The sequence below is a fragment of the Bombus affinis genome, chromosome 5 (genome assembly GCF_024516045.1).
Source record: "Bombus affinis isolate iyBomAffi1 chromosome 5, iyBomAffi1.2, whole genome shotgun sequence".
Lineage (NCBI taxonomy): Eukaryota > Metazoa > Arthropoda > Insecta > Hymenoptera > Apidae > Bombus > Bombus affinis.
In genome coordinates, this window is record NC_066348.1 from 8,231,840 (window position 1) to 8,244,501 (window position 12,662).

General features: G+C 36.1%; 1 protein-coding gene across 6 annotated transcripts in view; it reads left to right on the plus strand.

Moving 5' to 3' along the window:
- LOC126916483 (uncharacterized) overlaps positions 1-12,662 on the plus strand; it is a 274,193-nt gene that overhangs the window by 112,094 nt on the left and 149,437 nt on the right. Inside the window, exon 2 of one of the 6 annotated variants that reach the window (XM_050722325.1) lies at positions 5,841-5,921. The exons of the other annotated variants lie outside the window; for them this stretch is intronic. The gene's annotated coding sequence lies outside the window, so the exon portion shown is untranslated. The remainder of the gene's footprint in view (positions 1-5,840; positions 5,922-12,662) is intronic. 6 annotated transcript variants of the gene reach the window in all.

The following is a 12,662-nucleotide window of genomic DNA, read 5'->3' on the forward strand; positions in this document are numbered from 1 at the left end:
TGCAAACAACTGACAATTCTGATTCGTTCGAATCGAATTCAAACTCATCTTTCCGAACCGTAAGCATCGTTCCTTGACCTGGCACAACGCAGATAAGCGACGATCCAGCCCTTCGTTCGAATCTCGTTCACCTGGTGCTACGGAGGGCTCGTTATCGCCTTTCGAATCGTGGCGTATTCACTCGATCAAAATGGGACGCACTGCAGCCCTGATTCCCTCGACGTGAACGCGACCCAAGATCCTTAGGATCGAGCACGATAACCTTCCTTCCTTGGCAGTATACGCTCTGCTCTGGCTTTCGACGTTCCTGGTATGGAACTCGGTATCGAAAGCCGGCTCTCGATCGAGATGGAAACTGCCGTGACTTTGGGTCGATCGTCCGCACCGATGGAATTGTCCAGATGCAATCTGACTTCGTTCGTTTCGCTGCAAGGATCTCCAACTATGTCGAATATCAGACGATACGCGTCGTGTTTTGAATACGAGAGACTGAATGGTGGTTACAGGCAGACTGATTGATTAGGCTTGTAAGAGATTTCGATTGTTCGGTTAGGTTTGATTTAATCAAGTTAACGCGTTCTTCGTTTGTAGATTTTTCTTAGTAAATTAGTAAAAGGTAATAGTTTGTTTGTGATAATTCATGGTTGAGCATATAGCTTATTTGCGGTGTTAACTATAATTTAAAGTATAAAGTATAATTATTGTATTAATAAAATAATAAAATAATATATTAATAAAGTAGAATATTTTTGAAATTCGATACGTTTTATACAGTAAAATTAAAATAGTAATGATACGTCGCTTATTGTCTTTTTCTGTATACTTTTTAAGGTAGATTACAATATTCGAGATGGAAGTATTTCTGACACGTGAATAATATTAGATCGTCGGAAAAGTGTTTTTCTTTCGCAAACGTGTTTTTTACAACAGTGCACCTTCATATAAACGTGAAACCAAGTCTGTGAAATGTCGCGATGTTTAACAAAAAAAAAAAAAAAAAAAAACAAAAAATGTGCGTCTATTATTTCCTCATAAAACGAAAAAATCTTTTCGGACAACCTAATATTTGTCATGTAATTTATAAATAACAATTTTACAATATACAGTCCTCTAAATTAGATATAAAATATGTGATTTCTGATTTTGAATACTTCCAACTTCGAGGATGAGTCAGAAGACGTATGAATTGGAATTACGTTGAACCACATGGTGAACACGTTAAACCACGTTCGTGAAAGGTTTTCAATTTATTTTTCGTTTTCGTCAAAATTATATAAACTACGCTCGATCGTACGAAGGAATTCGATCAATTTGGAATTTCGAAATTATATTTCAAGAAGAACGTACAGAGAGCTGGCGTTATCGATGTGCAAACAGGTCGTCCATTTATAAATAGGTTCCTCTTTATCCTAGAAAAAGTCTAGCATATATGTACACCATGACGCAACGATTCTAACAAGAATCAAGATAGAGCGAATACGAAAAATCCGCGATACTTTTGCACCGCTACGTTTGCTCGTACGCCTGCCAGTCTGCAAAAGTCTTATCTGTAAATGAGCTTCAATATTTGCCGCGTGCCACGGAGGAAAGTCGAGCGTCGAACCGGCGAATAAGCTGTTCATTGTGTTGGCGATAAAACGCGTCTCGGTTCACGGATTGCGACGTGAATCGCGAAAAAATTCGTCACGAGCTGCCCCTTTGTCGCTCCACAGAGTTTGCTTCTGAATTCTCCGTAGCTTTGCCTTTGACGCTAGCTAGGCGAATTTTATATTCTAAATTTACTCGAATTTTGTGTATTTTATATATTTTACACAGAAGAAGAATTTTGTATGTTTTATATATTTCACCGGAATCTCTTACATTTTATGTATCTTCGTATTGGAATTTTTATACATTTCGTATATTTTATTTGATTTTTATCTGTTTCATATACGGGAAGAGGAAAATGGAATAAAACGGCTGAAAGGTAGATAAAAAAAAAAATAGTTTGCAGGGTTGCAAAAGATTGTGATGTGTAGTGGCGTAGATACGATAAAATTAATATTTCTTAATTACATCAAAAATAAAAAAAAAAAAAGAAAACCAAAGATCTCACGTACTCGACTTTTAATTACCAAATTGACATCCATCTCAAAGATGTGCAGCTTCCCTTTGTTTAATATTTTGTATCTCTGTAATATATAAAATCGTCTTACGATGTCATTCAGTTTGTTGAAATCAGAGTTCAGCACTGTGCAGAATTTATTATATAAAAAATATATCTAACATTTATTATATAAAATATTATATCCTGTATAAAAACAATTACTCAACGCCATCAATATAAAAATATGGGAAAATGTATCCCGTTTATGTAACGAAAATATCTAACGAGGATATAATTAATTTCGTCATCTCATCTATAGATAGGCTCATAGATGGTAATTTACACGGTAATTAACGCAAAGTGTTTCTCTTTTGTCAGAGCAAAATAGGAAAATCAAAGTGGTCTCGTGGAAACGTATGTAACGTGTTTCTATGACGCGGAAGTCGTTGCCAATTACTTTGACGTCGCGTGGATCGGAGCTACACGAAACATATGTCACTGCCGCGGATGATCGATGTCGTTGGTCCATGTTACGCGACCGCTGATGAATGCAGCCAATGACTCGAACAGGGTGCATCCGGGTCAATTAAGATGGACGAAATTAATATCGGAAGCCAGCGGCGCCCGCTTTGCTTTCAACCCTCGATTTGGCGACGTGGGATCGAATCGTGTGACCTCGTTGCATCTTCGTGTTCCTATCGCTTCTCCTTCTTCGTTTAATTTCGTGCCGAGAATAATTCATTTTCTTATATCAGAATCCAGAGAAGATTCTTCTATTCCTATCTTTCTCATCACTTTTAAATGCAAGTAGGAAATTTTGAGATATTCAAATTCGATATATTATGGATATTATGGAAATAGGATGCAAGAGTAATCGTTGGAGGAAGGTGTAGGGAACTCAGGAAATTTACGCATAGTCTGAATTGTCGATAGAATTATTCTTTCGTGAAGTAGTTCTCTTTATCGAATATTATGCTCGAAGAAAGCGCAAGGTTGTCGTAAGATGTTATATCGTACTTTTTATAGCACGTAATTATATATGTAATTAATTTGCATTCTGCAAGGGTTTTCCACCCTGACGAACCTCCACTCGTTAAATTCGAATATTTGGAAGACTATGGTACGTCTAGTACCATATTACGAACTCGAAGAAAAGTTTTCTTCATTATCATTATTTCGTAATTTATTTCTCTATAACATCGATTACGATAAACTATTCGTATGTTTATTAATATATTATCTGATGTTTTATTTGTAATATATCGAATCGTAATTTGAATTTTACTTCAACTTTATCAATGAAATTTCTTCGACTATTCCGCCTTCTGAATTAATCTACCGTATCGTATGACTTGCAAATTTCACATTATGTATCAGTGATCTATTTATTATCATACCGTTGCGTCATCGCCAAAACGATCTATTTATAGTAACAGTTACTATATCCTATTATTAGTTCTTCCAATAAAAAAGAAAAATTCCAAACAACTATGATCTTCTTAACAAATTAACATTAAAACTATTAAGGATGATTGAACATGTTTATAAATTAGGGAAGAACATTTTTTTATATTATATTTGATATTCTTCTGTCAAATATTTTATACATCGATATCCTTTACGCGTTCGAAATATTTATTCGCGTCACGCTGAGTAGTTAGTGGTTCTACCAGCAATGCAACATCGTTAGATTGTCACAACGACGCTCTCCCGGCCATAAATTAACGTGATACAACCATGTTGAAACATTGAATTACGTAGGAGTAAAGAACACGATTCTCAGCTATGCAGTTGCTAAAAAGACAGTGTTTCCTAGCATTGAAGAGTATAATCGTTTCAAGAGTGAAGCGTGACAGCTAATGTCTCGGCGGCCTCTGTCTGACTCAGCCGTCACTTTCTCCTTAAAACGTTACACGTTCTCCTATTCAACCAACTATTCCCTAAAGCCGTTTCAATTTTTAACATATGCAACTTCCAATTTTTAACGTATCATTTACCTGGAAAGTTTTATAAATTCAATGTCATCAAACATTATTTCGTATTGGTGTAATATTTCATTGAAATAACAGCAGTTAGTCTTCAGTCTTTCAATCGTTTTAATAGACATTTAAGATCATTCATACTTTCTAGGATGAACGATAGAACCTATTACATGTGAAAATAACATTTGTTCTATCCAAATGTTATTTTGGAACAATAGTTCTACTGGAAAATATTGGCTTGGCAACTAAGTGATTGCGGATTTTGTCATTAGGTGGTAACAACAAAGTCCGCAATCACTTAGTTGCCAAGCCAATAGTTTAAAAAAGCGATATTTGGTGGAGAGTGACGATTTTACGGCGGATGGAAATGTCAGTTAGGTTCTGAACTTGTACGTGTTCGTCCGTAAACCAATATCCTTCGCACGACACCTAAATATTATAAAACCCGTCTCTACTCTTCAAATATTTAACTCCCGTGTTTCCATAGTAGAAACCTACGTCCGAATAGAAATTGAGCCACGCGGAAATCAGGTTGACTGGATGAATTGGAAACTAAAGGAAGATGAAGATATTATAAACGATATTTACTATTCTTTATATCATTTCTTCCTGTAGATTGTTCAGAATTTTGGATCTTAATAGCCGAAATAATGGTATAGGAACACTAAATGTACACTTAGTATTCATATTAGGATAGTTATATGTTTATTTGACAAGCGATTTCAAAGATATTCATCGATACACATTTGCACGTGTCTCACCTTCTTCCATAGCAAACTGTTAACTGAACATTAACAGTTTGCTATTAACATACATACTTCCACACACTGATATTCACATACAAGTATCACTATTATACATCTAATCTAATGTAGCACATAAAATTACACATATCTCAATGTAGATAAACACGAAGCTCCATAATTAAAGATATTACAGAAAGTAAATAATTTCATTTTATCGAAGTTCCACATTAATGGAATACTCGAGTACAATCAAATGTGTCATTGTCCGGTTGGGCTTTTGAGAGACTGTCGTTGTCAGCATCACCATAGAGCGACAAGAAAAGATTCGTTGGTGTGGTTACCGTCGATTCGCGAAGGATCGAGGAGATGAGCGCAGGTGCGGAGGAGAATTTAGCGACGTCGTCGGCATACCAAAGGAGAGCGAGGATTCTTAAGGAGCGTGAGCTAAGTGATGCGAGTCTCTGGCCGTCCGTCGTGCATACGCGGTGCATTGCCCTCGGACTTAGATAGAATCGTCTACACCCACACCGCGCCCCTTTATGTCACTCCCGCTGTGCTCGCCTCGCTTCGCTTCTCTTCGCGCGATAACACTCGCGGAATCAGCTTTCCAATGCTGATCGAACGAAAGCGCTGGGAAATGACACTCCCGACAAATGTCTTTCCGGACAGGGATTTTTTTCATGGCTCCAGTCGAAGCAGTTTCGTTGGCATTTTTGGAGAAATTCGATCTTTCTCTATCTCGACCGTGGCCTCATTTTAACGAACAGAAAGAATTTACAACTCGTTAGGAAAATTTGTAGCATGAAATTGGAACGACAGAACACACGAATATCGATAATCCTCTTTCGTGTCTCATTCAAATTTTGGAGATAAATCAGTTGGCGTTAGAAAAATGTAATCTGATTGAAAATGGTCGGAAGAAGGTGGCAGGGTTGGTAGAAGTATGGAAGGATGTGATCTTGTTATTTTTCTTATTCGATTCTATCCTGAGACGATATAGTAATTATTTATTCATTTTTGTTTCAGGTATTTCTAAGAGGCATGGTACTTTGTTGTTTAAACCGGTCAGAAGCCATACTGATCGACTCTATAAGTTGAGAAACAGAAGTAAGTGACGATATTTAAACAATGGTTTAGAGACAGCTTTTGATATGAAAGTAAGTGAATCATCGTTTGAGAAATTGTACAGCTGACGAAGTTGGGAAAAAAGGTTGAGTTGATCAGTTTAGCGTCTGAGAAACTCGCGCTTCTCGTTAATTTCCCGGTATTGGAATATCTGTTGCAAGTTATTTTTCTATTCAATAATGTATAACAAATTCGTAGGATATGTAATAGATTTAAATTGTACTAATTCTATGAATCAGATTTGTTGGTAGGACTCGTTATGGAGATTATTATGTAGTGGAGAAAGTTGTGATTTAAGCTAGAGAGTTGAGGTTTTAGTTGGAGAAAGTGGGGTTTATTGTTCATAGATTTAGAATTTTACTGTTATTGCCGTGTGCCAGGCGTTTCGTGTAAAGATTCTAAGAAGCTGATAGTCTGTCTATACTGACGATTTCGAATAATCACTGTTTCGCGTTACATAGAAATTGAAATTAATTTGAAGACTTTACGAAAGTCATCATAGACATCACTTTTCTAAATCTACTATGAAATCACTTAACAATAATGAACTGTAATTTACTAAACGCGTGTATCCGTAATTCACGTATCATTTTCGCTGATGGTCTCAGCAGCTGTCGCGTAATTAATTAATAAAAAACCATATATATATCATTTACGAGCAACGCTATCCACATGATATCGGGTTGGTAACTAAGTGATTGCGGATTTTATCATTAAGTGGTAATGACAAAATCCGCAATCACTTAGTTGCCAACCCAATATAACTCTTCGAATAAATAGAACAACTGATTGTAGTGGCTATTACAGTACTTGTAATATAAATTAGGAATAATAGGAAATATTATCGAGAAAGATAAAATCAGCAAAAAAGAACTTAATACAAAATACAATAATATTATTTCAAACACATATTATATCTAGTAATTGTCGAAAGTAATCTCATTAAATATCGAGGCTTACCATATAATGCTGTGTAATGGACAATTGATCGTTTAAATACATCTGTGATTTCTGCGAAACACAGAGTTGCAATAAATATTTTATTATTGTTATTGTATACATGACAGTCGTATTTCGATCTTACAGTGTTAACAAAATTTCAAGATGTTCTGTATGATACGTACAATTATGAACCAGTTTTCCATGATAAGTGTTCAAACATGAGTGAGTCCATATCAAAGCTCGACAACGGCGTAACCACGTGGAAAAGTAAGGTCGTCGACGTTGGTAACGAAATGCTGTACACCTGCTATTTTAGCACAGTAATTAACGCTAAATGTACCAAATCAAAGTAAAAGCAGGTATATCAGACTTCTAACTTCTACAACTACTATAAACATACAAGTGTGTTTAATCGTATTAATAGCCTGCCTTTATTCTGATGGAAATATGATTATATATTCAACAGTTTTCCTCATATTGCTTTAATTCCAATGAAATATGTACAAGATATTTATATATACAGAATGTACTGAAAGTACACGAGGAAAGTTGCTCGTGCAAAAGTAAGTCGAATACGTAGAGTGTAGAATTTTTGATACGAGACCTCGTTTCCAGGAAAATCGACGATGAAATTTCGTTAAGTACGCGCGCACTTGACAGGTAACGAGAGTCGGTTCAATGGGTTTCTTCGCACTTAGGTGCTCCGTTCTGTGGCAGAAACCGAAACCAGCTGATTCTCTGTGCAAAGTAAATGGAAAATATCGGTGCAAGATTGATACGAATGACAATTCTTCGTACGAAGTTTCGTCTTTGAAAAAATCAATTACAGTTCGTATCAGTTCAGTGCACTCGACTCTCGTTGCTTTCCAAATTCACACGACGGCACTTCATGACTTTCTCGTAAAAGAAAACCAGAAATTGTCGCCACGACTTTCGGTACGCTTTGTATATTAAAGATCAATGGTTCTAATATTAAGCGTTGCAAACCTCCCTTTCTCCTCTTTCTCCTTCTTCTTCTTCCGATTAGCATCTCGTAAACAGCATTTCTACATTGATCGTTGACGGTGATCTCGCGTGCAAGGATCGTGTTCCGGCGCGGTGTGGTATCGCATGTTGCGTTTCACCGCAAATAGTGGCAAACGACAGAGGAGAGAAGTTCGGTGTTCGGTTTACCGTATCAAGGGGACGCGACATACCGTCTCTCTCGACGCACCGGGCTGCGTGTCGGTGTCTCGGCGCGCAAAAGGCCGCGAATAAAATTCCGACCGCGAAGAAAAGTGGGACGCGCGTGTGCTGGCCGGCGAACGGCCGCAGAAACTGCACATTTGCATCTCTGAATAACCATACGTCACCGCGATCGCTACTAGCGCGGTGTAATAATTACTCCGAGAGATTTCACCCGGTGCGACTAGATTCTCGCGCCTGTATCAGGCTAGCTCGTCGCGTATTTCCTAATCTTTTGTGGCAAATGATACACGAATATTAGTATTTTAAATGACGTATGAACGTTGCTATATAATATGTGTATACGTATGTGGTCCATAAGTATCATAACGTCTATTATCGATATTTAGCGTAGATGGAATGTTTTGATTTTCTATCTGTTTTGCTCCAAAGACAGTAACGACGACAAAAACCTGATTATTTTGAAACGAAGTGACGCTTAACGTTGCTGCAGATAATTAACAATCAGATTAAAGTATGGCAGTCGTAAGTACATATATGCGCTTAAATTCTTTCTCACGACATAACAAAACAATATCTCTTGGCATATGGTCTAGAATTTTTGCACAGCGTGTATGTTGAAGGGATAGACGATGTGTTTGCACAGCTGCAAATGGAACGGCCGTGTAAAGTGTAAGGAGAACGGATGATAGGATATTGTCAGCGAATAGATTCTTCCTTCGTTGGTGTTGTTGGGTATTTTCCTTAACGCTGCGAAGATCAGTCGATTTGTTTGCATTGCAGAATTCCATTAAAGAATTGGAAAAATTTATTCTCCCTGCCGATTCGTAAGATCTGATTTCGAATTATAGACGAGCATCGCAGCTGGATTGTTAACTGGGCTTTTGTTTCTCTAATGTCTCGATGTTAATGTTAATGTTCCTTTCAGTAATGAATTAATAAATAATAATAATAATAAATTAATAATAAAGTTATTTCTGAAACGTTGATTCGTACGATTACGTGATAGGATTTAAAGTTACTAATAACAGAGGTTTCTTAACTAGAAGTCGGATGAAGTATCATTAAATCTTTTCTTCTTTCGAAAGAAATTTAATACGAATTTCTGAAGTAATAAATAAATTTCATAAGAGTATCGAGGAATGTTTAGTATCCGAACCAATTAGTCTTACGCGATTGAGCAATCTCTACTATTTAATCATATAAACAATTCTGCCACAAAATTCTAAAATATTCAATATTTAAACTAACCAATAAATTTCCTGTAAAGTACAAGAATGTCCAATATTTAAACTGCTAAATAAATTTCTTGCGAAACATGCAAACACTCATCTTCGATTCCAACGTATGAGAATGATGGAGAACGCGGATCATCGTTTGAATAAAGAATCGCGAACTATATCGAAGCCTTTGTGATGAACGCCTTCGCGGCGTGTAATTAAAAAACGCCAACGCTCGGACAAATCAATAATCCAACATTTCCATAATGGACGTCGCGGCTCATTATACTGTCAGATTCAAGGTGCAACACACGTGTCCCGTCGCGATTATGCGATCGGTGACTCGTGCATCGCATTGCAACTCGTCACTGCATCGTTCGACGATATTTGGCGATCGTGGTCCCAATAATCGAACGTAATCGAATCGTACAGTTCATTAAAAACCGTACAATCTATATACTTAATCGCAAATATTATTCGTTTCATTTTTATATAACAAATAAAAGAGAGTTTTCTGATATTAATCCTCTATAGTATTATGCAAAGAAATTGAAATTAATTTAAAAAGAAATTCAGATATCTACAGAGAGATTATTTTGCAGTTATAATATTATCGAATAAATGATGATTACGATCCATTATTTTCGTATACCATTAGGATAAAATTATTAAGAAACCAAAATATCATTACGACAAATTTGAAGATTAAAGTACTAAAAGATAATGGAACTTTTATATTTTAATTAATTTAGTTTCTAACTTTTCTCATTCTTGCCATTCCTTTTTCTATTACATTACATTTTATTAATATATTATTACGTCTATTATATCTACAAAAACAGTAAATAATATTTTCTAATTAGGGGTAGAATTGTGCAACAGAAATGTTACAAGAATCCTATTTCGCCATACTCAAAAAATCTAAAGAAGAAAGTTACTGAATCACCGAGTCTATGATATTCTAAAACACGTATTTGCAATCGATTAAGATCAACCATCTTGTCTCTTTTCAATCTTTTTTATTCTTATGTTTTTTCTTTCTTTTTTTTTTTACTAAAGCTTGGAAAATTATAGGCTACATAGTCGAGATCTTAGTTTAGTGTGCGCGTATCCCTATCATGGATTGCTCAGACAGCGTGAAATTTATGTGAATAAAAAGAAACGTTGCATGTATGCAAACGCGTACGTGTAACCGGACAGAGAAAGAGATGTTTTCCAGTTGCTGATTACACGAGCATCGGGAAATTTGTGCCAGCAAAAATCCAGCCAACAACCAGAGGAACTGCTTTCTGCTTGTAAACGGAGTTTAATGACTCTGTCAGACGATAGAGCGATTAGCGTTGAACGTGCTAGATATTTTTGACGATAACTCATTTTTCCTCCCTTCCTCCACGAAATTTGTCTTCGCAACTGGTTTGTCTAGTTTTCGCCGTGAAAACAAGACAGAAGGTTCGTTAATTACATCGAATATCATTTTTAGATCCGAGTATTCAATACAAGAATTCTAATCTCTAAATGGAACTGTAATTGAGCACACACGATATACGAATAGGTAAAGTAAATTAAATTCCTCGTACGATATTTATTACTAGACAGTTATTATACTATTGTGAGGGTTGCGAAATAAGTAATTATCGAGGAGAAGCTGTATGATGCGTGATAAATTAAGGAATTAAATGAAAATTGATAGACAGTTACGTAACTGTTTGTATGAAGTTTCCAAAAATAGGAGACAAGAAGGTATACATTAATCGCATGTAGATAATATTAACCCCTTAACCTATGACTACGGGCATGGCCCGTAGTACGATGATCGGATCAAACGTAAATATTACGGCCATAGCCCGTAGTAGACGATCGGACCAAACGTAAATTCTCGAACGTAAATCGTAGGTTAAGGGGTTAATGGCTATTTAGGAATATTTGCAGACAAATTTCTGTCAATAAACAGTGATATATATGATATACAATACTAAGTAGTGTTCGCTCTATAAACAACTCTATAAAAGAAATATATAAAGATTCATCTCTATATGTCTATGTGTATTCTTTAAGAATTGCTTTGTATGTCCATTACTGTACTATTTTAATATTGCATCATTGTGTTGCTAGTAAACAACCTATTTATAGCAGTCACCAGTTTCTATTTCTCCAATCAGAATGAGATGCAATTTTCTTGATGCGCAGAAGAATATATGAGAAAGCATTTAACGATACGTTATCTGCTATTGAAAGACCAGCAATGCAGATGGCTCAAGATTTTTGCTCAGAGTACTGTACATTCCCACTTGGATCTTTGGACATCTCTCATATTTATTTCGAAACTGTAGAAAATTAATTAGTCGTGAAAAGTACAACGAAATATTACTTTGCCATACTTGTTCTGATAATTAGTATAGACACTTACATGATTCTTATCATCAAAAATATACATAACATCCAAAGTATAATATCAAAAGTATGACATCACAGTATAATATTTCTTACAATATCTAGCGGATGAAACGAATTTTTTGCTTGGACTGTATTGCTTTAACTAAGTTATAAGAATATGAATTTGCATGAACATCCGGAGTCTGGTAATAATATTTGCTCCAATGCATTGCCTACCACCTTCCTTGCATTTATAAGTTGCTCTATCAAAATGCACGAAACTCAACGTGTAACAGTTACATCACTAGCATATGTATCAGTAGCATCGGATGTATTAACTTAATACTTTACACGATGAGGATAGTATAAATATTAATACAGGAATAATTTTTCGAAAAATAAGTCCATTTAGCAATTTCAATTTGATAAGCTTCCAGACGTCCCTAAGGTTATGTGAAAAATATAGAAGATGCGCTAAGGATTTTTGCATGGTGGTGTAATATTTAGTGGGTCGATCGCGTGGTATCCGGTGCAATCGAATTCGCCGCGGTGCACCGTTTCGACCCGCGAATTCCCAGACTTTCCAAAGCTGGAAATGTCAGGAGGCTGTGAAATGTTCGCTGCCAGCAGCGACCTTTGTCGCGTCTCGCCTCGCGGATACGTCGCTGCCAGAGATAATTGCTGACTTGATCGGTGCCTGCTGTCTACCGATTCGAGTCTCTCACACTTGAATTATTTTTAGGTATATTGAGAACTTTGCAAATTTGCAGACACCTTCTGTATTTTTAATATCACTTTAGCAGCATTTGAGGTAGATTTCCAGGTTTAAATTAAAACTGTGCGTGATTTCCGAGGAAATATTATTTCGTTAGCTTTTTTCGTTCTAAAGCTTTGCTATTTCTTATGGAAAATTTGTTTGGATGATTAGGTTCTTACAGTTTATTCTGCGACAGGCTCGTTTATTTCAGCTAGAAAGGAAGCTGTAGCAAACATTACCTAAATG